The sequence below is a fragment of the Leuciscus leuciscus genome (genome assembly GCF_965113295.1).
Source record: "Leuciscus leuciscus genome assembly, chromosome: 22".
NCBI lineage: Eukaryota > Metazoa > Chordata > Actinopteri > Cypriniformes > Leuciscidae > Leuciscus > Leuciscus leuciscus.
Window position 1 is genome coordinate 18661733 of NC_138746.1, and position 25348 is coordinate 18687080.

Below are 25348 nucleotides of genomic sequence, written 5' to 3' on the forward strand. Positions count from 1 at the left end.
GATGAGGAGTAGGATGGGGTGACAATTCGGCACAATGTAAGGTCAAGGCAAGTGGCTACAAAATGCAATTGAACATTTACACAGTTATTGCCCAGGGATAAAAAAAATAAAAAATAAATAAAAAGCCTGCCAATAAACTAAAGAACTTGCTTTGCTTACCCTACTCTACATGCTGGAGATTTTTGCTGCCCATTACTCTAACTCTGAATAGACTGTACAATTAGGTTATGCAATAAAAAAGCAGCCAATACTTGGATTGTAATGTAATGTAGATCTTAAAGGGTTAGTTCACCCAAAAATGAAAATTCTGTCAGTAATTACTCACCCTCATGTTGTTCCAATCATGTAAGACTTTCGTTCATCTTCGGATCACAAATTAAGATATTTTTGATTAAATCTGAGAGCTATCTCACTCCTCCATAGGCTTCCAGAGGGACCGAAACTCGCCGGCCCAGAAAGTCAGTGAAGAAAATGTTGAAATAGTCCAAGTGACTACAGTGGCTCTACATTAAGTTTATCATGCGACGACAATACTTTTTGTGTGAAAAAACAACAAAAATAACGACTTTATTCAACTATTAGTGTTCTTCAATGTGGGCCTCTGACGAGAGTTCACGGGAGCGCCACGACGCATGCGTGAGAACTGAGATTACGGCGTTCTTCTTCTACTACTACTTGTTACTGGCTGCTCACTCCTTAGGAGTATTATCGCCATCTACTGTACAAGATGACGTCCCGACATTGCCGGGAGCGCAAAACGGTCTGTTTACAAGCAGCTGAAGACGCGCGCTGTATGTAAAACTGTATTCGTAAATATGTCCGCAGATTTCGATGTAGATGAAGATTTGATTTTTTTTTTCCCAACCATACTTATTCGAACCAGAATACACAGACATTGAACTACAAGAGATGGAAGATGCTGCAACACAACCGCAGTCTGCTTCTGAAAGACAGAGAGCATTGGACAGCTGATGGTGTAAATGTAATCAGTGCCAAGCGATGCCTACTGAGGCCATCCTTAAAAATATTTTGGTTTGCCGTAACAGCCAAAAAAAAAACCAAAAAAAAGGGGTCGGTTGGTCGGTCTCATATATCTATACCCGCCCGCGCTCTCAGATCACTTGGACGTGGCTGTGTACAAGAGGTAAAAACTATATAAATACTGTTCGTTTTCAAAAAGTGTAACTAGGCTCTGTCATTTAGAAACATGACTTTTACATTTATTCATTTAGCTGACGCTTTTATCCAAAGCGACTTACAATTGCTATACATGTCAGAGGTCGCACGCCTCTGGAGCAACTAGGGGTTAAGTGTCTTGCTCAGGGACACATTGGTGTCTCACAGTGGATTCGAACCCGGGTCTCTCACACCAAAGGCATGTGTCTTATCCATTGCGCCACCACCACTTTTCCTATCACTTTTCCTATCACTTAATGACACATATCTCTACCTTTAATTCCAGCTAGAGGATCTGACGGTTGCTGCTCGCATCTCAGCCTACCTGATGGAAAATTCTTGCTGGATGAATGATCTTCACCTTCAACTCAACCTTGCCAAGACAGAACTGCTTATGGTTTCACTTTCAGCCAAACCATGCGATCCTGCTGATTTGCCTTATACAACACCAGAAAGATCCGGCCCTTCCTATCGGAGCCACACAACTCCTTGTCTAAGCTCTTGTTCTATCCAGACTGGACTATTGTAATGCTCTCCTGGCAGGCCTTCCAGCATCAGTCAAACCTCTGCAACTGATCCAGATGCTGCAGCAAGACCTAAACTCACTGCTTCAGATCTATGTGTCTCCAGAAGCTTGTGTTCTGCAAGTGAACGGCGCCTTGTGGTGCCATCATCCCAAAGAGACACAAAACCACTTTCACTGACCTTTACCTGGACTGTTCCCTGCTGGTGTGGAATGACCTGCCCAACTAAACACATTTTCAAGAAACTGCTAAAGATCCATCTTTTCATAAACACTTGACCCAATAATACTAAATCTTTGTTTTAATAAAAAAAAATATATATATTGTGTACTGTGCTACACTAACTGGGACTTATCACTGCACTTGTTGCTTCTATTGTTCTCTTAATTTTAAGTCACTTTGGATCAAATGTAATTGTAAATGTTTAAAATAAGTTATATTAGAGTATAAAGGCATACAGCAATTGTCTTTTAATGTGGAAATTTTTACATGTTCTAAATGATATACTAAGCTTGTATTTCCTATCATTCACGTATCTTGATGTTCAGTGTTTGTTTAATGAGTAATACTGTAAATGTTCAGGTATTCCGTACTTGTACGTTTAGTTAATTTAACAGAAATTGACTGTGCATTTGCTCTTAAGTACTTAATTAGAGATTGGTCAAAGTTGTGAAACTGGATATGCAAAAATTTAAACTGTAAATATACAAACTTTGTATTTGAATTTATGTACTTATTGCATTTTTATACATAACTTCATAGTTATTTTACACATAAAAACTATATATTAAAAGATAATTACTGTATAGACAGAGCATTATTATAAAATAACTTTACAAAACCCTAAATTTACAGTTTAACCTTAAAGTTAAATGTTCTTTTTGTGTAATTTGACATTATTTATCCGTTTTTCCACGGTTTAATAAGCCATTATCAACAGTAATGTACTGTAATTTAATTAATTTTGACCGTAAAGTCAATTCTGTATTTTTACGTTTTTTGCCTGTAATTTTGTGAAATGGTAATTTGCTGTAATTTAACAGAATCATCTGGAAACTTTGCTGCCAGAGATTTACCGTTATTTTTACGGGATTTTTTTTTTTTTTTACAGTGTATCTGAAGTAAGTGAGTGATCAGCACGAACACAAATCCTCTTATCTCGCTGAAATCTTGACAGATTTACAAACGGTTTGGTTTCTTACAAACGTTATTAACGTGGCTATAATTCCGAATGCTTGAACATGTATGTTATAATTATTCATATGTATGCGATTGTAGCAGGAAGGGTTATGACCCCTCCTACTTGTTATGGTTTGGCCAATGGCCTGGCATCCGGTGCGTATAAGAGCATGGGTTACCGGTTCCTTAGTGTGCGTCACTATCCGGGGCCACCCAGGCGCCCTGCTGCTTTTTGTTGGAGTGCAGTGTCAGGTGTTGCTCGTAAAAAGATCACTGAAGCTGCTTATTCACTGTCAGTGCTGTTTGCCAGTCTGTGTGCTTTCTGGAGAGTTTAGTATGGACATTTGAGACAGCGTAAGACCTATCTGCGCTTTCTGTCAATGAGTTTGTCGGAGACATTTGATTCCATCTACCGCATAGTTCGGGGATAGTAATCCCGGGACAGCATGTTTTGCACGCGATAAAGACAGTAGCGGCGTCCTGCATGAGAATTTTCTGCCCGTTGCTTCATGACATAAACTGCTGTTTGCTCCGCTCCTCATCGGCTGCTGTTCTGTTTTATCTGTTTTGTGTTTTGTTTTGTGTTCCGACTCGAGTGAACTGACTCAAGTAAACTGACGCCACGGTCTCGAGTGAACCGTCTCGAGTACCTCGTCTGGAGTGAACTGTCTCGAGTGAATCGTCTGGAGTGAACTGTCTCGAGTGAATCGTCTGGAGTGAACTGTCTCGAGTGAATCGTCTGGAGTGAACTGTTTTCAGTAAATTCTGTTCTCAGTGAATTTCTATGTTTATTTTGGTTTGATTATTGTATTAGTGAATTATCATTTTGTTCTTTTTGCATATCACTGTTTGATGTCTTTTTCTTTTGTTTGTTGGCAGGGCCTGGGCACCCGGGGGCAGACGAGTGACCATTTAGGTGGTGACGTCCTCACTGTGTGTCGTGGTCTTCTCTGACATGAGTCGTTGAGTGTGTATTAGTGTGTGTGCACTGTGTATAGAGTAATTTTCATAAGGGTGATATCTCGAGACTGCCTCTGCGGGTAAGCCCAGGTTCCTCTGCTGCCAACGATAGAAGTAAACAACTGAGATGAGTGTGATTGCTGGTCAATGCCTCTTTTAACTATGAATGTTGCTTAAATAAAATACTTTTGTACGATTACTAATATCTCTGACTCAACGGTGATTGGGACCTGTGCGTGCCTTAGCTTAGAGGTTATATTCAATTCTTGGGGTGAAATTCCCCAGGTGGCGTAGTCGGAAATTACAGAAATTTGAGTTGAACCACGCCCGCTCTGCTACACAATGTCATAACTACATCTCTGACGTTTATAACAAACCAAACCGGTTGAAAATAGGTAGAAAATTTAGCAAGTTATGGTTATTTAAAAGTACATGCACCATTAAAACACAATGTTACGAGTGAGCAAGATGGTGTGCGGATGTCGACCTCCATTGGCCAGCAGTGCGGACGAGACATCTAGCCTTTATTATATGATATCTATGGGAGTGGGTGTGATTGGAGAGAAGGGGTGCTGCTGAAGAGGAGAATTGGCGGCGTATATGGCACACCTGAAGATAATGAAGCCTCATCACCGCCGCTGTTGAATGCTGAGCGTGCCTCTTCTCGATAGACCGGTCTCTTTCCCCGTTCATATAACGCTGGTGTCCTCGTGGGTCCAGGAAAGGCGCGCGGAGGGATTCCTGCGCCGCCGAAAATGTGAGTCGCCAGACCCGCGGTCCGCAATGGAGAATCATGCGTGACGCAGCTAACAGGCTAAGATGCCGGGCCGCTATTCCCCTCAGTTGTCGTGGCCCCTTACCTGGACGCTGGACCCATCCCAGATCACTACCCATCCTTCACGATTCCATGGCACGACGAGGACACCAGACCTAACACTTTATTTCCCCCATTTTTTTACATCTTATGTTTATTTATGTTAATAAATGCCTCTCCGAGTTCTGACACCACTCCCACCTTATCTGTCGTTTGCTCCTCCTGCCACACATAATATAATATTTAAGTATTTAAAAAAATAAAGTAATAAAAGTACATGTGGCAAAGAGCACACAATTCCTTTTTGAAATTGACAGGGGTCAAACTATTAGCAGATTCACAAAGTAGATACTGAAAATGATAGAACAAAAGTAGCCTACATGTCAACAAAGACAAATGGCCAATTGAACTTGATGGTTTACTATGGACAAATTATATTTCATTGATTACATTAGTTCAGAATTATATGCTTTCACTAATATTATATATATATTTCACTAATATACATTCACTGTATGCTTTGAGCCCTCTAAAAGAGCCCTCTAAAACATTGTGACCTACACAGTGTTATGAACATTTGTTTCCTATGAAGAAAGAACGTAATAACCTGTCAGAACATTTTCCCTATAGGGCCAGGGGGGACAAAAACAATGTTCATTTGCACTCCAAAACAAAGGGCAGGAGCTCCTCTAATGAAAGAATGAGAAAGAGTTGGAAAGAGAGAAAGTCTCAAAGCAACATAGTTTTGAACATTTTAATCCTTAGAAGCAGGTCAGTCTAACATATTTATGTATTTGTGCATATTATATCTGCTTAGATTATCAGTTGATTATATTATATTAGAAATATGGATTGGAAAATATAGGTAAAGGAATGATCAAACAAACCAATGAAACCAACCCTCAGTTGTCTGTTTAAAAAAAAATTAATCATCCCCCTGGACAAAACCTGAGGAATCAGATTAAAACTATAAATTGTTAATATGGCCCCCCAACCACGAGTAAAACTGCTGGAGAGTGAAGAAATGTGCCATCCCATTAAATGCCTGACTGGACACCTGTCCACCAACTCAGCCTCTGGAGCGTTTTACACTTAGGAATTACTAGCACATTTTTTAACCATTTTGTGACCCTAACACAGGGACGGATTTAGACGTTGATGTTCCCTGGGCACGGATGCCTCAAAGGCCCGCCTGAGTCCACATTTGCACCTGTACGTACCATCAGGATTTACAATGACACTAATACGCAGATAATATTCTGTACTTTCACACTACTGTCACGGATACACCAGGCTCCACTGTCACTCGCTCACCTTATCACCTCTGCACGCTCATCACCACAGTATATAAGGACACACTCAATCTCCTTTGGCGATCTCTTGTCACGATCTCCTGGAATCCACCTGAAAGACAGTTAGACTCAGTTACCTGTTATGTCTCATTCCACTGTGTTTGCATTGGCATCTGATACTCACCTGTTGTGTTTTTCCCCTTCATATCGCTCAATAAACAAGTAACTTACCATCTGCTTCTCTCTCTCGAGTCTGGTTCCGTTACAGAAGACCAGACCACAACATCTGCGAGTGAAGTTGAGCACAACAAACTCAGATCCGTTCCAGGAGACTGCGGACTCCCTCAGCCAAGTGCTCACAGCACCAGCCACCACACCCGTTGCAGCACCTATCGCCACTTCCTCACCGCCTGTCATCGCCAGTCTCATGGTCAAGCCAGAGCCCTATTCTGGTTCGGCAGAGGATTAAAGCAAATTTCTAATTAAATGCTCACTGGCCCTGGAAATGCAGCTGGCCCTCAATCAATTCCTAACAGAACAAGCTAAAGTGGCATACATCACCTCTCTGCTGACGGGGCGAGCACTCCAATGAGCTGAAACCATCAGGCAGTAAAATGGCCCAGCAATCCAGTTCCTTGATACCTTCATGTCTCATTTGGAAAGCCAATCTGAGACTCCAGCATTGGTGAGCAATACCAATTACAACAAGGAAATAACTCTATAAACGATTATGCTTTATGTTTCCGAACACTAGCGCTCGCTCCTCACCACTTACCACCAAGGCTTGGAGCCTAATCTGTGGCTGCATACGATGACACCATGGGCCTTGAAAATTGTATCCAGCTTTCTATCTGTGTGGCTCATCATGTGCAGGGCTGAATGAAATGCCAACAGGGCCAGCAATACTTACCACCTCTCCGTCAACCAGAGTGTGTCAGTTCTCCAGAACCAGGAGTGGAACTCCTCGGCTGAGCTGTCACGACGGCTGGCCCAGGGTCTCTGCCTCTACTGTGGAGCTAGGGGGCATGTCATTTCAGCATGTCCCATCCGTCCCTTGCGTCCCGCAGTGAATTTCGTCGACAGTTTAAGTTCTCATTCTACTCCACTCACCACAATTGTATGCCCTACTGGTTCTGATATTTCCATTTTAGTCTGTGCCCCTACGGTAAGCCGGCAATTTCATCTCCGGAGAGCTCTGTCATCACATCAAGCCCCAGAAAAGGAAAACAGAGAACCAAAATCAAGTTCAATCCATAACTCAGCTGAGAACACGTCCACTTCAACTTCAGCTGGCTACTTGGCCTGCTCCAAGTAGCCAGCTGACATCATCCTTGGGCACCCCGTGCTGAAGGGGGGCGACAGAAGCTTTCCTGAGTGTTTCCAGGAATTACCTCTAACTCTCCACCCATCAGTCAAATCTCTTCCCCTCATGTAGACTTCAATAGAGAGTCCCATTGAACAACAATCTGTCAACATCCCAGCCTGTTACATCCCCTTCAGCAACGTTTTCTGCCCCAGATGAGCCTCCCAACTACCACCGCATAGTCCATGGGACTGCTCAATCGACCTCAAACCGGGTAACCCAGTGCCCCATGGCAAAATATACACTCTCCATCCCTGCACAGAAGGCCATGGAGGAGTACATTTGTTCACAAATTCTCTTCCCTGGTCAGAGAGGATTCTTTTGGGACACCATGTTAATATATAATAGAGCAAATATGGCATCCCACTTCTACTGCTGATTTGCTCTTTAATGGGAAAGCCTCAACCCATTTTGAGAAGTAGTCTGTGGCTGTCTGTATATACTGGAAGCCATCCACAGTCTTTGGGAGAGGTCCTGTCAAGTCAATTGTAATGAGCTCCCAGACAGCAGACACCTAAAAAGGTAAAATCAATATGTTTACTTTTACATTTTCAATTTTGTTTATTAATAGCTTGTATAATATCAAGATACCACTGCAAAATTGTACCTTTATACACTCTAATGGCTGTGGAGCAACCAAAGGTTTTCCAACCCTCTGACATCACTGCATTCCAAGACCTTTAAGAAACTAGCTGTTCATATTTATACAGCTACACAACCGTTTTAAAACACAAAAATAACTCAAACACATACCCAGTTGTCAATATTGATGGACATGCCAAGCCAGTAAAATCTGGAGCTTATTTCAGTGCGTGTTTTCAGGATTCCTGAATGCCCTCCAATTGGAGAGGAGTGAAACTCTTTGAAGAGGTTTCTTTCATCTTCTTTGGACTTAATGACTCTTCTACATCCAATGAAGAGATCTCCTTCTGCAGTGAATATTGATTAAAGAACTACAATCATTAAAAGGCTGTCTTACCAAGAAACATTTGCCTGTACTGTATTTCAGACACTGTATTTCAGATACTCACCCTTTATTGTGCAACATTGTAGTTGATGTCAATTAGTAAGTCATGAAATTACCAAAAAGTGCCAATAAATTACGCAACTTACTTCCTATTTCAGCTGGGAATGATTTACATGCAGGTGTATGTTCATTTAATGTTCATTCTATTCATCAGGATCAGTGGTGATGTTCATTAACAGCTCATGTTAGAATTGTGTATTTACCATGGTAACTGTTGTTTCCTTAACCCCAAAATGCCACTTTATTTTCACTGTGTTTTTTAACTATATTTATAAATGACTGTGGTCTCACATACCAAATTATTTGTATTTGTATTTTGAATCCAAACTTTCTTTGTAAAAGGCATTAAGTTAATCATAGGCCTACTGATTTCAAAGTTAAGGATTCATTAGTTTGAATAAACATTGAACCAAACACTATAATAACATCTTAGTTGATACTTCAGTATACTTTATTTTAGACAAAACATCCATGTTTCGGTCGTGACGGCACATTTTCGGTAGTGACAGTAATGTTTTGGTAGCGACCACATCACATTACAGAATTTTAACTCACATACTAAAACACTACTAAAACATACTAAGATAATAATGATTTGCATAACTGTACAACAATTTTGTTTATTTCCCCCAAATAAATGATTAGGCTATGTGTTCCCTTTTGTCACTACCAAAACAATGATGGCATGTTTCGGTCATGACTGTTTCGGTAGTGACAATTTGAGATACTTTTGAGCCTAACTCAAAGATGCTAATCAGCACATGGTTAACTAGCACATTTCTGAACAGTTGTACACACAAAAAAACAAAATTTTATGGAATAACACCCAAAAAAGTTTGCGTAATTGCAGAAAAAAGGTGTTTGGTAGTGACGTTCCTTTTATGGAATAACAATCAAAAAACCATGATGTCACAACCGAAACTTCACCATATGTTTCGGTAGTGACTATTTCGGTAGTGACAATTTTAGATACTTTTGAGTGTAGTTCGAAGATGATAACCAGCACATGGTTACCTAGCACAGTTCTGAACAGTTAAAAATAATATATTTATATATATATTATTATTTATTTATTTATTTTTTTTACTTAACTTTTAAAAAGAAATCAAAAATATATTTAAAAAAACAACAATGAAAAAAAAAAAAAACATTTCAATATCAAGTTGAAATTTAGGGGTTAGGGTTCGGAACAGCCACTTCCCAATTGAAAGTACCCAATAAATGATGATTTTATATATATTAAGCTTACTGATATTTTAAATATTATTGTGGGATTTAATAGATAATAGAAGGATCTTTGTAAACATCTAAGATTTGAATACTTAAATGCTTTTTAAATGTGTTTTTTGGTTGTGGGACAGCAGTTTGCACAAATTCTGTAGAATGACCCATATAGGTCAAATTCCACAAAAAAAAAAAAAAAGGGTTACAGCTTAATGTCCATGGGAAGATATGGGTCCAATGGCCTAACCACTTGAGAACCACTTGAGCACAGACAAAGTTATTATTACTTATCCATATAGCAATGTTTATTATGGAAATCTATTACAGTAATCAGTATTGTTACATAACAGATTGTGACACAATAAAGAAGGTCTAATTTAACGATGTTTATCCTCCAAAACAGACAGAACAGAGAGAGAGTAGAATGGCAAAAAGGTTCTGGCAAAATACGTTAGATGTATTTCTTTAATAAAAAAAAATCCTAAATTGAAAGATCAGGAAGACGGATATGAGGACAAAGAGGAGAGCAACAGAGAGGAAGAGGATAGAGATCAGAAGGAGACAAATGAGATGTCAAAAAGATAAAAAGAATGACAAAATAATGTCTGTCTATTTTAAAGTTTAGGCTATATGTACTAGTGTATATAATGAGTTGCATTTGTGGGTGTCATTTTTTGGCCTTGGAGGTCCATATCACTTTTTTTGTAGACAAACTGGTCGAGTAGAATCATTCAAGTATTCCAGAACAGCGCAATAAATGCAGTTTCTAGTTTGTCCATCATTACACGCATTCCCGACACTGTTTAACCTTCATCCTTAATTCCCTCGCACTTTGTAACACATCTTTCCCTCGGGGGTCAAAATGAACTGAAGCCCTAAAATTATACTTTTGTTTTTCTTTTATTTCATTTTGATAATAATGCTTCTTTTTTTTTTTAATGACTAGATTTGATCAATAGCCTAATTAATAAAGAGTAATTTAAGCACATTCCTCTCATTCTTTCAACTTAAATTCAAAATAACTCACAATTTCATGCATGGCCATTTTAATTTAGCTCAAAATATCTTACATTGCGTGTTAGTGATGGGGACGAGACCGCCTATGCCGAGTCCGAGTCAAGACCGAGTCTTTGAAGGGTCGAGTCCGAGTCGAGACCGAGTCCGTTGGTTTTCAAATTCAGTCGAGTCCGAGTCAAGACCGAGTCTTTGAGGAAGCAAGTCCGAGTCGAGACCGAGTCTTTAGGAGTCGAGACCAAGACCATAAAAACATGTCAGTTTTCATATTCATGATTTAATATCACCCCAGTTAATAATCAACAGTTAGGCCTACAGACTAAGCTAGATTGGGAATTGTTTAGAGGAGCAGTCTTAACGTCTTAATATGGACTACGCTTTTACTATCATTAAAAAAAATCCCTACCACATGCATCATCTTCTGCCTATTTTTCTAAACTGCTTCAACAGTGCTGCTCTGTCATCAACATGTTAAGCCCACCCTGACTTTTTTAATCATAGTTAGGACATGCAGAGCAAATTACATTTTCTAGTGGTATGTAGGCTATTCTAGTGGACTAGTGAGGGGGACGAGACCGCCTATGCCGAGTCCGAGTCAAGACCGAGTCTTTGAAGGGTCGAGTCCGAGTCAAGACCGAGTCTTTGAAGGAACAAGTCCGAGTCGAGTCCGAGAAAGCAGAAATCAGTCTCGAGACCGGACTCGAGTACTACATCACTATTGCGTGTCTTTGCTGACCTCGTGTGAAAAAAAAAAAAAATTAACATTAACATTTCATGACTCTTGCCACTAGATGGCTTTATAGCTCTATTTGGAGCAAATGAGCTGTTCCGCTGTGTCCTAAAGTCAGTTAATTTCAGGATGCATTCAGATACACTTGTAGACATTATTAAAAAATAAATTGGTAAAGTTTTAGCATTTTTAGTTTGAATTTTGAGCATCTGATGAACACTCAATTTTTTTTTTTTTTAAACAAGAATGTTTTGGGTTCTTTGCAAAAGAACTTTGTCTGAATCATCACAGCTCCACCGCGTATTAGACAAATGATTAGGTGTTAAGTTTGCCTTTTCAAATACTGTTCCCCATCGGCAAGTAGAAAAAATTAATACAATGACTGTAACAGACTGAAGTAGGCCTACTGACTGACCTTTGGGCTGCTTTGTATACTGTTTACACCTACATTTAATGAGTAAGCAGCACAAGGTATGTAGGCCTAATTGATCAATGGTTTTCTCCATTTTAAGTGAGACTGTAGTCCATCTGCCCAACATTTTATTTCACATTATCGTACAATCGGCCTCTACAGTTTAATATGTCCAAGCCAAGGTCGTTTACCATTGTAATGATAGGCTAATCACACACACTCTCACCTGTGTGACAGGAAATGGGCTAGAAAGCTATGAATCATTCTATTAAATTCCCTTTCTGACAAATCTGAAGATGAATGTTAACTAGTCAATATGAGATCAATATGGGCTCCTCTCATGTTCAGAAATCCATTCTGGGTGCTTCCAGTCACTGAATCCATCTGTAAAGGCGTGTCTTTTGGACGAGAAAAGTTTGCATGAAAAGCAGAACTCCTGTCCCGTTTGATGGAGAGTATAAAAGCCACCCTCGTGAAACAATCTGGCCTTTTGGTAAGGGTGTGTAATAAATCATTGGTAAGGCTGTGAATCTTACCTCCCAGACCGCTATCCCTTAATGAAAAAGTATATTTTGAGCTTTGGTTATGTGGCGGCGGGTTTTGGTAATGACAGGCCGGCTCAGTATCACCGCTATCACGGTTACTTGTGCTAGCGCTATCCTTCACTTGAAGCAGCAGAAGGAGCGTTGTTGTTAGCATCAGGCGTGTTTGCATTGTTGTGTTGGTAGTTTTTGTAGTAATTGAGTTTCTCTTGCTTCTTTGTCTTATTTTTTAGCTTTCCTTTCATTGATCCACTAGGTTGTGGTTTTAAACTAATTTTTAAACTAATTTTTGTCTTCTACGCAAAATTGCTTTTTTATCAATGATTTTCACTCACCTTTAGATGTCCCTCTCAACAGCTCTGCGATGCATTAAAATAATTTAAAATATATAATAATAATAATAATATATTTACCACAGTAATACTTCACAACTGCAAAAAATAATCACATACACAGTATTCAACGCCATTTTAAAAAAAAGAAAGAAAAAAAAGAAGAAAATTATATAAATAAATGTATTAAAAAATACAAAGTATATTTGCCATGGCCCCCTGCTGGTCTAGTGCCCCAGGCAAGTGCCCACAGTAGGCCAGTGTGTGCTTGCTCTAAAACACTTTAGAACAGTTTACATCCAGGGAACAGAAAAGTTACATTGCACCATTTTTATTTGACACTGTGGCTGGAATCACAATATTTAGCCATTAGAGGTCAGATGAGATTACCCTCAAAGCTCTGACAGGACTGTTTGACTGGTCGATACATTCCCTGCTAGGGACCTGACCTGAGATGCACTGCAACAGAGCAGCACAGCAGCTCTGACTTTAAAATGAACCGACCAAACAGCTAAGAGAGAAGAAAGAGAAAGAGAGAAGAAAGAGAGAGAGAGAGAGAGAGAGAGAGAGAGAGAGAGAGAGATTATAACGTAACACAATTAAAAGAGTAAGTTAAAAAAATTTAAGAAAGAGACAAAGGCAGACAATGATAAAACAGATAAAAAATATGGATAGGTCCAATTTTAATGTGAAAGTAGGCCCAAGAAACCATCTCAATAAGGTCTAATGTGAATTGCCATCCAAAACCAATTTTTAGAGCATTTCTTATGGCGTTTTCTGACCTGTAGATCTTTTGCTTTGTTCCGAAAACAGGGACTTAATTTGTTACAATGTTGTATTTTCTTCTTTAGTTCGCGTAAAGCTTAAGGCAACCTTTAAAGGAACACGCCAACTTTTTGGGACTTTGGCTTATTCACCGTATCCCCCAGAGTTAGATAAGTCCATACATACCCTTTTCATCTCCGTGTGTGCCGTAACTCTGTCTGACGCACCCACCGCTAGCCTAGCTTAGCACAAAGACTGGAGGTAAACGGCTCCAGCTAGCATACTGTTATTTGTACACGCTGTGACTATACAAGTCACAACATGTAAATAGGAAAATGTTGGCGTTATTTTGTCACTTATTGGGAGCAGTATGCTAGCTGGAGCCGTTTACCTCCAGTCTTTGTGCTAAGCTAGGCTAGCGGTGGGTGCGTCAGACAGAGTTACGGCACGCACGGAGATGAAAAGGGTATGTATGGACTTATCTAACTCTGGGGGATACGGTGAATAAGCTAAAGTCCCAAAAAGTCGGCATGTTCCTTTAAAGCATACCAAAATGTGTTTATGCAAGTCACATGTGAGTAAAACGGTCCATAGTTTCCTCTGCCTCATCCTTCAAGATGATTGACAAGTTTTGATTGTCCCCCAACAGATATTCTAGTGACTGTATTAGTTTGTAACTACATGTCAACTTATTAACCCGGACACTATAACACCTAAAAGTCTACTAATACACTAGTTAGTTGACTTGTAGATTCAAAGTTACAGTAGAATGTCTAAACTGAACCATCAAAAATAAAGTGTAACCAAAAAAATTTCTTAGAACATTCAGAAATAAAGTTTTCATAACTTAATGGGAGTGTTAGCAAAACGTTCTTAAAACATATTTTTGTTTGTTTGACTGCCTGACTGATTTGACTGACACATTTACAGCCTATGCAATGTATACAGTATGAATGCCTCTTTCTTCCACAATATCATTTCCAGTAAAAGTGCAGCCTTATCTAAACGGCACACTTAGGTTACAGTTTTCAGTTTCAGATTTCCGGACAGAATAGGCTGATGTTTCTATGAGCTCTGCTTTAATTGTTGGCCTCTGGATCAAGTGTCATTAAACTGCAGAGGTTTATAAATCTGATGCTGGTTTTATACAAACTGATATAACACTGCTCTTTTTAAATAAGCATTTTTAAAACACAGCAGATTTTAATACTGTACTCATATTTTGCATGGGGATTTTTTGTCAGTATAGCCTTTCACTGGGACTGCTGCACTGCACTATTATGTGAATGAATTACAATTTACTTGCACACAGATCTTTGATTATGTTTAATCAATTTCACATTTACCTGCCATAAATGTCCTGGCCAAAATACACAATAATGTGCTTCAGAATTTACAGTGGCTCTCCGAGACTATACTTGCACATGAATCTTGCAAAATAAATAAACATGCCCAATTTATAAATATAATGTGAAACAGGCCACATCACACATTTATATGTATGAAACAAAAGCCATTACAGTATTTATATTTATGAACTCATTCAGCAGAGGTGGAAAACTTTTTTTAGAATACAGCAATAGACGACTACTCATTCCTGTCTTTCTGTATCTCTCACACATTTTTAATAACTCAAGTAAAAGCTTTATCTCAATTTCAAACAATCATTCAGCGTTGCTCTTCATCAGTGCACACAGCTGAGTAAGATTAATAATTACAGACAATGACAATCTCTCTTTCTCTCAAGCCAATCATGACCAGGGTGCCGGAAAAAGGGTTTTAAAATTCCTGCTGCTTTACCTCAAGTATCTGTATCAATAAATGTGCACGTAAAGATGGTTACAACGAGTAGTGTGATAGTCTCCAACATAAAATGTAGCCCAATCAACTTCCTTTATGAAACTTGAAAGTCTCAGTCTGCACACTGTAACTGAATGGAAAGGAGTTAGTACATTTCTTCCTTTTGTGTTTCATATAAGTCATGCGGGTTTGAAACAACATGAAGGTTAATAATTGATGACAGAACTTCTGTCAGGACCACTATCGTCAAATACGACTGACAATTAGTTTACAGTTTGGATTGGCGGTGTGGCTCCGTTCTGGGCGAGAACTCCCTGCGCATCCATGCAGCCTAGCATGGATAAGAGCAGGGAGAGCAGCAATAACCCCCCTTAGGGTAAACAGAACAGAACCAACATGAATGTATCCAAATATATTTAATTCAAGATTGTAAAGTACAACATAATTCGAGAATTTATTCTGATTCAAGGGGAATCAGAATGCCAAATCCTGACTGGGCGAGAGGAGGAGCTGAGGATGGAGGAGGGTAATTAGCTCCTGAGAAACACAATAGCTGCTGATAATACTGAGGGAGCTTATATATCTATACGGTGATCGGCGTCATATTCCTATAGGTAGATGTGGATCAGCTGAGAGTCAGCTGATGCAAGCTTGACTAACGTGACCTGCCAGAACTAACACTACGCTTGATTTTCATTTAAATCGTGACAACTCTCAATAGTTTTAGCATGTTATTGAATATGCACGTTAATATAATTGGGTTTTGGCAGACTGCTGCAGAGAAAATATGGACTTGCTCCTGCTAATATGGACTTGCTTGCATGTAGAGACACTGCTGCTGCATAAATACTCAGACATAAATCCAGTAGCAGATGGCAGGAGGAGCTGGGGGAGGTGGAGGGTTTTAGAGGAACTCTGATAGAGCTGCAGGACTAGATTACAGTAAACAATGAACCAGACTATTTAAATGTTGAGCAAGCAATCTCATTGGCTGCAGACACAGCAGAGGCCAATCAGCTTGTGCTATGCGGTAATGATGTGATTGTTGGCAGATTGCATGTAAAGTTTTGTGACTGAACTATATATTTCTGTGTGAACTATCCCTTTAATGTCTTTTTTGCAACGCACTGTCCATTTCAAGAGTAATTCTAACATTTAAAATCTTCAGCAAAATTTGCACTTGTTAGGTGGAGTAATTTAATACGGATGTGATGAATTATGCTGATGCTGTCACCATATTCATCAGCATCACTGGCAAAGAGAAGCTTCTTCTAAATAATGAATTACATTCTCTATTCATGGTGCTGTTTACTCTGCGGGTAATGAGGAAAGCAGGAGGAGATATTAGGACATGATTGCTGAGCTGCATTTCCACTTCACTTACTGACAGAATGTATGATTCATATTTCTTGAAAAAAGTCAATGCAACCTAATCTGTTGCTCCTGTCATAAATTAACAATTCAGCCAAGAAGTGTTTAAGCTGATGTGTAATTATTTCAATGTTAAAGTACTCTCAAATCACCCAGCCAAAACCTTGACCCCTCGAACCCAACACAGCAACAGTTGGTGAACCAATGTTTCGAACCAATATTTGATTATGGTTTCATCTGTGGAATCGCTCAACCCTGATAATAGATAGTTATCAAACATTGTGTGTGATCCAGTTTTTCTGCATGCATTATCATTCACATGCTATAAAAATATGCTTTAAGAATCAAATGAAGCTGAAACATAAATCTGTCTCATCAGTATAAATTCGACAGACTCAACCATAACAGCCAATTAATCAAACTAATTAGGGTTTGTTTTGGTGATTCACAGATATTGCTCATAAATAAGATCCATAACTCTAATCAAACAAGCCTTATTATCAGCCCTCAGGGAGAGAATGAATGTGTCTTTTATTTCCACATCTTGAATTAAAGCCACTCTGAAGCCCTTAATGCAAATATAAACCTTTTTTTAATCAAAATGTGATGTTGGATTCACTGCACTGCGGATGATTCTGGCCGCACAGCAGGAAGACAGTCACTTTAAATTAACACCAGACACACCTCAGACTTTAGTGTTAAGTGAAACCCTGTCACAGGTCACATTTAATAAAGTGATCTCCTAAAGAAGCAATGTCTTTATATGCAAACATAGACAGTAGGGATACAGAGTTACTAATACAGATAATGGGATACAGATATTGTCTAGCTATGACTTCTTATTTCACAGGAGTATAAATATTTGGAAACACAAAGACCAAATTCCCTTAATCATCTGTCATAAGGAGTAAAACCAAATAATATAGTTCTGATGTGCAGCAAAAGATTGTTAAGGCTGTAAGAAAATACACTATATTGCCAAAAGTATTGGGACACCACTCCAAATCATTGAATTCAGGTGTTCCAATCACTTCCACCTGTGCAATAAGTCCATTCGTGAAATTTCCTCACTACTAAATATTCCACGGTCAACTGTTAGTGGTTTTATAACAAAGTGGAAGCAATTAGGAACAACAGCAACTCAGCCACGAAGTGGTAGGCCACGTAAAATCATAGAGCGGGGTCAGTGCACAGTGCGCAGAAGTCGCCAACTTTCTGCAAAGTCAATAGCTACAGACCTGCAAACTTTGTGTGGCCTTCAGATTAGCTCAAGAACAGTGCGTAGAGAGCTTCATGGAATGGGTTTCCATGGCCGAGCAACTGCATCCAAGCCTTACATCCCCAAGTGCAGTGCAAAGCGTCTGATGCAGTGGTGTAAAGCACATCACCACTGGACTCTAGAGCAGTGGAGACGTGTTCTCTGGGGTGACGAATCACGCTTCTCTGTCTGGCAATCTGATGAAAGAGTCTGGGTTTGGCAGTTGCCAGGAGAACGGTTGCCTGACTGCATTGTGCCAAGTGTAAAGTTTGGTGGAGAGGGGATTATGGTGTGGGGTTATTTTTCAGGGGTTGGGCTTGGCCCCTTATGGCGCTTTTCCACTGCATGGTACGGTACGGCTCAGTTCGGTACGGCACGCTTTGGCGCTTTTCCACTGCATGATACGGTACGGCTCGGTTTCGGTACGGCTCACTTATGGTGCATTTCCACTGCATGGTACGGTACAGTACGGCTCGCTTCGGCTCGCTTTAAATGGTACCACCTCTGTTGAGGTTCCAAGCGTACCGTACCGATACTAAAATGTGACGTGAAAACACTGCAGATCACTGATTGGTCAGACAGAATCATCACTACCAGCGTCATTGTATTTACGACACGAGACACTAAACCCGCTAGATTTAAATAGCCAGTAGACAACAGCCAACGCTGTAGCGCTTGTTTTAAAAGTATTTGCTTAAAAAAAAAAGGAGTATAAACTTAAAAAAAGAAATGGCTGAATCGTGGTCAGTGGACGAGGTGCAGACGTTCCTCTCGTTGGTTGCCGAGGAGCGGACGGGGAAACACGGAATGAAAAATTTGCATTTCATATGATGGCAGTAGAGACGGCAGTATATATAACGATCAGTCCCACCCACTTTGAAGCGGTACTACTTGCAGTGGAAAAGCAACCGAGCTAAAGCGAACCGAACCGTGCCGTACCGAGCCGAGTCGTACCACGCAGTGGAAAAGCGAAGCGAGCCGAACCGTTCCGCGCCGAGTCGAACCGTACCGAGCCGAACCGAGCCGTACCATGCAGTGGAAAAGCGTTTTTAGTTCCAGTGAAAGGAACTCTTAATGCTTCAGCATTCCAAGACATTTTGGACAATTTCATGCTCCCAACTTTGTGGGAAAAGTTTGGGGATGGTCCCTTCCTGTTCCAACATGACTGTGGAACAGTGAACAAAGCAAGGTCCATTAAGACATAAATAAGCAAGTTTGGTGTGGAGGAACTTGACTAGCCTGCACAGAGTCCTGACCTCAACCCGATAGAACACCTTTGGGATAAATTACAGCGGAGACTGTGAGCCAGGCCTTCTCGTCCAACAGCAGTGCCTGACCTCATAAATGCACATCAAGAATAATGGTAAAAAATTCCCATAAACACACTCCTAAACCTTGTGGAAAGCCTTCCCAGAAGAGTTGGAGCTGTTATGGAGCAAAGTGTGGGTCAACTCCATATTAAACCCTACAGATTAAGAATGGGATGTCATTAAAGTTCATGTGCATGTAAAGGCAGACGTCCCAAAACCTTTGGCAATCTATAGCTAATATAAGCATTGAAAAATCCCATTTCCACCATCAGGATAATAATTAAAAAGTTCCAATCAACTAAAGATGTTACAAATCTGCCTAGGACAGGTGTCTATATTGTAATTCCCCTCGCTCATCCAAAACCAAACTCCAACATATTCAGTTGTCAGACACTACTGGAACTTCAAAGGGTACAGGCTTCTATGGCTTGCTTAGTTGGGAACATTGATTCTAATATTCAACAATATTATTGATCTGCCTGCATTGAAACCATTATATTAGAATTTACTTAAGCTGGACTGTGACGATATTTTCTTCTAGGAACAGCTTTGTTGCATTATTTTCCTGTTATCTCTGTAAAGCTGCTTTGAAACGATCTGTATTGTAAAAAGCACTAAATAAATAAAGGTGACTTGACTTATATGGTCAGATGAAACTAAAAAAAAATTTAGCTTTTTGGCAGCAAACCAACCAGATGCCAATAATTCTGACCACAACTGTATATTACAATTTTATGATGAACTATATGCCTTTCTCCACTGAATAACTGTCAAATGTCATTTTGGAAAACAAATCCCATTCGAATAGTGCTATATTAATAGTGCCGTGTGTTCATGGCACGCTGTGTTGTAATTACCATAATTATGAGATTTCAAACTTGTAAAATGTGTTCACGTCCTCATAGAGCTGGTAAATACAGCTTGTAAGATGGGAATTTTCTGAGAGCTCCTACCTTTTCCACGTGACCACTGCATATTTAAGATGCGTTTACATAATTACCGTAACTATTCTAAACTGTAAAAAGCCTTCATGTGCTCGTAGAACTTGTAATTACAATGTGTAATTGAGAGCCAAGACTTGTACCACGTGGCCGAAGTCAGAATGAAGTCCTAATTTGAAATCTACCGTCTTAATGTAAGGACTCTATGTAAGGTAGAAGGTTACTGATGTTCAATTGTGTCGCTAGTGCTTCATGGTTATGAATTGACTTGGCCATCATTGGTCAAATGAAGGAGAAATGGGAATACATTTGGGGTTGCAACTGTATAAAGACATAAACAGGTTCTTTTAGTGCTGCTTTATGATAGCTAACAACATTTCTACCTTGCCAAAATGCAATAACATTGCTCTTGATTGAATACAGCAACTCTTAGGACAATACATTATGGAAAAATCCAATAATCTATTATGAAACCACACTAAACCACATCTAAAAGTTATCTGTGGCTTCAGAATGGATTCCTTCATCATTACAGAGCAGCCAGAGGCTCAGAGGCATCTATGAACATAAAAGTGATCACTCTGAGGGAATAGTGAGCGCATAATGTGTGTGTGTGTGCGAGTGCGTTTTGCTCTTGCACCACTGCATTGCAGCAATCCCTGAATACGACTGACCAATCACAATCTAAAGCTTTTACTGAGAAAGTGTAGCCCATCAGTACAGCTGAAACGCTGAGTAACATCATTAAACTTCATGGGAGTACATTACATGAGTAGCTGCTAATTACACTGGGCAGAGTCTCTCTTCCGCCTCGCTGACTCAGAAACAGGCTCATTCCCCACTGGGCAAATAACCATATTTCAGCGCAGATTGCTGATCTGAGATCAGTTTATTCAGCAAACCATTTTCTGCTAACACCATCAATTAAATATTAAAAAGATTACATCATTGCAACATTTGCGATCTTTGACACAAAATAAGCAGTATGGAACAGAATTTATGCGACTTTGAAATTATTATCATTAACCTGTGAAAATCTGTTCACAATGAAAAGCAAAGCTGTCACAAATAATTTTTTAATACCGTTTATCTTGTCAGTAAAAAACAATGTGCATGAATTTGCTACAATCCAATGTTGAATTCAAGCCAGAATGAAATGCAATGCATCTTGAAACGTAAAGCACTCAACTATATTGCATTCTATACTGTGCAACGCTTTGCACTTGGCAAGCTCATTATTAAACACAAATGATTTCTTTGAGTGATGTCTTTTGCATTGCATTTCAGTCTAAACAGTGCAGAAATTGTGACACAATTAACTAAATTCACTATCTAATAACAAGCCTGCACAGATCTGGGAGTCAAGGCAAGATAACCAAAGTAACACCACGATCCAAATAACAATTTCAACTTGTACTTGATTGGATAAAATAGATCTATATTTCATAAAAAGATTATGTGCAAGAAACTAGGTATCAATAGTTTTAACTTTAAATCTACTTGGTAATGGCAGATTAGAAATATAAACATGCCTGTTTTGGTCAGTAAGATTATCATTATTAATGTTTTGGATAGAAATGAACACTTGTCACAATGTCTTTTGAATTCTTTTGAAATTTCTATTCATCAAAGAATCCTGAAAAATTAAGCAACATTGATGATAGATTTCTGAGATTTCTTAGAATGATTTCTGAAGTATCATGTGACACTAAAGACTGGAGTAATGATGCTGAAAATTCAGCTTTGCCATCACAGGAATAAATTGCATTTGAATATATATTAAAATTAAAAGTTATTTTAAATTGTAAACATTTTACACAATATACTGTTTTATAAGATACTTTTTACTTTTTTTAAGGACCCCAAACCTTTGAGCGCTAGTGTATTAATTGGTCCGCATAAAAAGAAAATGGTTCTAGGCCCTGTGATAGTTTGTGATCAAACAATGCTACAAGTATAACAAATAAACTTAAAACAAATAAGACACTAATGCGTTTATGAAGTGCTGAGGAGACACTGGCACTTGGCCAAAGGAATGATGATAACATACTGTATACTTGCAGAGAGAGAGAGAGAGAGAGAGAGAGAGAGAGAGAGAGAGAGAGAGAGAGAGAGAGAGAGAGAGAGAGAGAGAGAGAGAGTTTTCCCTTTCAGGAGTATAATTGGTTTAGACCGGATGAAGCAATCACTTTTGTTTGTGATTACAGTATACAGCATTTTATTGAATCATTTTCTTAAAATTGCATGGGCGGACTGGCATTTGTATCTCAAGTTTCAGTAATTTAAATGAATAGATCTAAACAAGCATACTTTTTTTTGTACAAATGTCACTTGCAGCCAAAAGAAAAATTGCACCCCCTTGAGGAAGATTCATAGGAAACGGACAACATTTGCTGCCCAATGATTTGGCAGGACCTTCATTCGGCTGATAAAGCAGAAATCGATTAGTCTGTCCCCTCGGTACTTTGACATCGCTTACTGGCTAACTATCAAACCACTCGATATTGAAAAATTCAGACAGTCATATATCTTGAAACAAACTTCTCCCAAAGTCCTGCCAAAGCCTAGACAAGAAATCTTTTTGCTGCCTTTGAAAGGTGTGTGTGCATAATAGTCCTGCCAATTCTCCTTCACCAGTGTCTCCTTTATTGAGGCCTTAATCTGAATCCTGAGAAGTAGCTATTTACACAAGAGGAGCCTGATCCCTTCCTGTTTTTGGTTCACTCGGATTGTATCCAGTGCTAATCCAGTCCCTTAAAGTCCAGTCATGTTTTAGATGGCATGCTCAGGCAGGTCTATTTGTCAGTCCGCGAATGCACATGCAGTGTGTGGTAATGAGGTTGACAGTTTGACGGTGAGTGTTTCAGTGACAGAATCCTAATGGCGTTGAGTGAGTGCTGTGTTAGTGTGTAAGACAGAAAATGCTAATTTCAGAGTGTGTTTTCGGATCTCTTGAGGGTTTAGAACTGAATTCCTGATGACCATCTCACCCGTGCTCATCAGAACAAACACAACAGAACAGCAAGTAATTACATCAGTCACCCTCGCATAAGAAAGTGTGTTAGAGAGAGAGATTCTGAGATGAATGCTGCTGTTATGTTTTATCTAAACATTACTTTCTCAACAGACAGCCGTTTACAATACACACCGTAAACTCCAAACACACACCATAAACCCCAAATTTCTTTTCCCTTAAACTCAGCACATTAAATAAACCTCAATTTTAAAAGGCACACTCAGTGTTTTTGTTTTTGTTTTGTTTTTATAAAAAATATTGTACACAAAGAAAATGAAATCGAAAGTGATGGTATGTATCAACCTCTATGTGAATTTTTATTGAATGTGTCCTTTGATTCTGAACTATGTGCAAAGCAACAGCTTCACCAGCCTCCAATATTCATCATTATTGATCAGAATAAATCACATCTAAGGAACACCAACTGCAAAATAAACATGCAACTCCTGTTTTAAAATTAGAATATGTTGTGATAGAATCACACACACACTGAAGTACACGCAGTGCTGCTCTATGCAGAGAACATGCCAGAGCAGCTGGTTTGTGTGCAGTCAGCGTTTATTTTCTCCCAAAGGTGAAAGTCTGATTTATAGAGCTGCAGGACCACCAGTACAACATCACTCAGGCAGAAGGTCATTTAGCCTCATGTCCAATTTAGTTAAAGACGTACAGAATATCCACTTAGCTTGGGTGTGTTTGTTTGCATGCGTAAGCCCTAAAGTCCAGAGGGTTTTAAGGGGCGACATGTGCAGAGTCACTAAACTCTCAACTAACCTTCTCATATCCTCATCACACTAGTGCATGGTTGAACTCAACACAGACGAGATGCATCTGGATTGAGTCACCAATTGCCCGTGACTCATCCTGACTACCAGGAAAGACAAAACACGCTGACAAGGGGATGTCATGCTTATGTGAGATTGAAGTGGCACAGCCTTCGATTCATTAGAGTAGAATGAAAGACTCAAAGAGAGCTTTGCTTCCTACAATAATATATCCATAATGATTGTTATAATTTCATTAGATTTACCACTTAGATTTTCCTAAATACACAACCAAGTGGATAAAACCAAAAACAAAACCAGTGAATAAGTGAATAATATGCCTTCAGAACAATAGGTTACACGTTATTTCAATGGTCCATTTTAGACATTCTACTAACTATAAGTAACTTTGCAACTACATGTCAATTAACTCTCATTCGAGTATTAGTAGACTGTAGACTGTTAGTAGACTAAGTTAGCGTTAGGTGTTAGCTTTCGGGCTAGAAGAATAAGTTACTTAAAGCTGCAGTCTGTAACTTTTTTGGGTTAAAAATTATCCTAAATACATTTTTGAGCAAGTACATAACCAGCCAGTGTTCAAACTATCTGCTTGCCTTAACTCGATTCAAAACAGTAAGCTTGTAATAATGTTTTTAATTCCAGTGGTACTGGTGGATTTTCACGGGAAATTTGAGCATGTCTTTGCGTCATTATGTCACATCTGTACACATAAAGAAGGAGTCTCGGCTAGTAGGCTATATTGCGTGTGAGGATGTTGGTGGTGGAGATTTATAACCTTTTCTCACAGCACTTGATATAATTAAACTTATCAATTTGATGGCGGATCCAGAAAGGTTCAAACGACAATCACCAGTGACAACTGACGATTCACCCGTTGTAAAATGCAAAAGGCTTCGGACTTCGGAGTGGCTTACAGAAAAAAAGAGACTGCAACCGGGCCCATGCAAAAACAAGGATAAATATCGGAAGGGCTTTAGAAAGGTGGCGTGAACTTTGAAGGGGTTCAAAACGGACGCAGAGACGGCTTTTTTCTGCTGGACTGGTAATACATAAGCGATCGTTAGATTCGTTGATCAGAACAAAAGTTCCGCGAATAACTGCCCTTCGCAGGGAGTTTGATTGACAGGCGATCTGACCAATCATAATCCGCCATCCGCCATTTTTGTCCGACAAAGCAGTTAGGGGACGGGGAGTTAGTGGATTAACGTTGGAGAATTTGAACTTGAAAAAAGGTGTAGGCCTACGGACGTCTTTCCGCGGTTAAAACAACATCCCAGCTAGAAATGTTTTGTTCTAAAAACGTTCTGAGAACATTACCATGAAGTTCTAATAATGTTTTCAGCGGGTAGTTTTATTTTGGTTCCCAGAATGTTCTCCTAAAAGGTACACAGCAAAAAAAAAACTCCAGTGATAAAAAGTTAATGAGATAATTAAGTGATTAATTGAGCGATGCGTGACCATTATTGAAGACACCTGATGTTAACAAGCAGAATCACTGAAGGAGAAAAATCAC

General features: G+C 39.3%; 1 long non-coding RNA gene across 1 annotated transcript; it reads left to right on the forward strand.

The window, feature by feature from the left end:
- Positions 1-3095: 3095 nt before the first annotated feature.
- LOC309487193 lies at positions 3096-4038 on the forward strand. The gene is made up of 2 exons (XR_014201795.1): positions 3096-3637; positions 3759-4038. It is a non-coding gene; the product is annotated as an uncharacterized lncRNA (long non-coding RNA).
- Positions 4039-25348: the final 21310 nt, after the last annotated feature.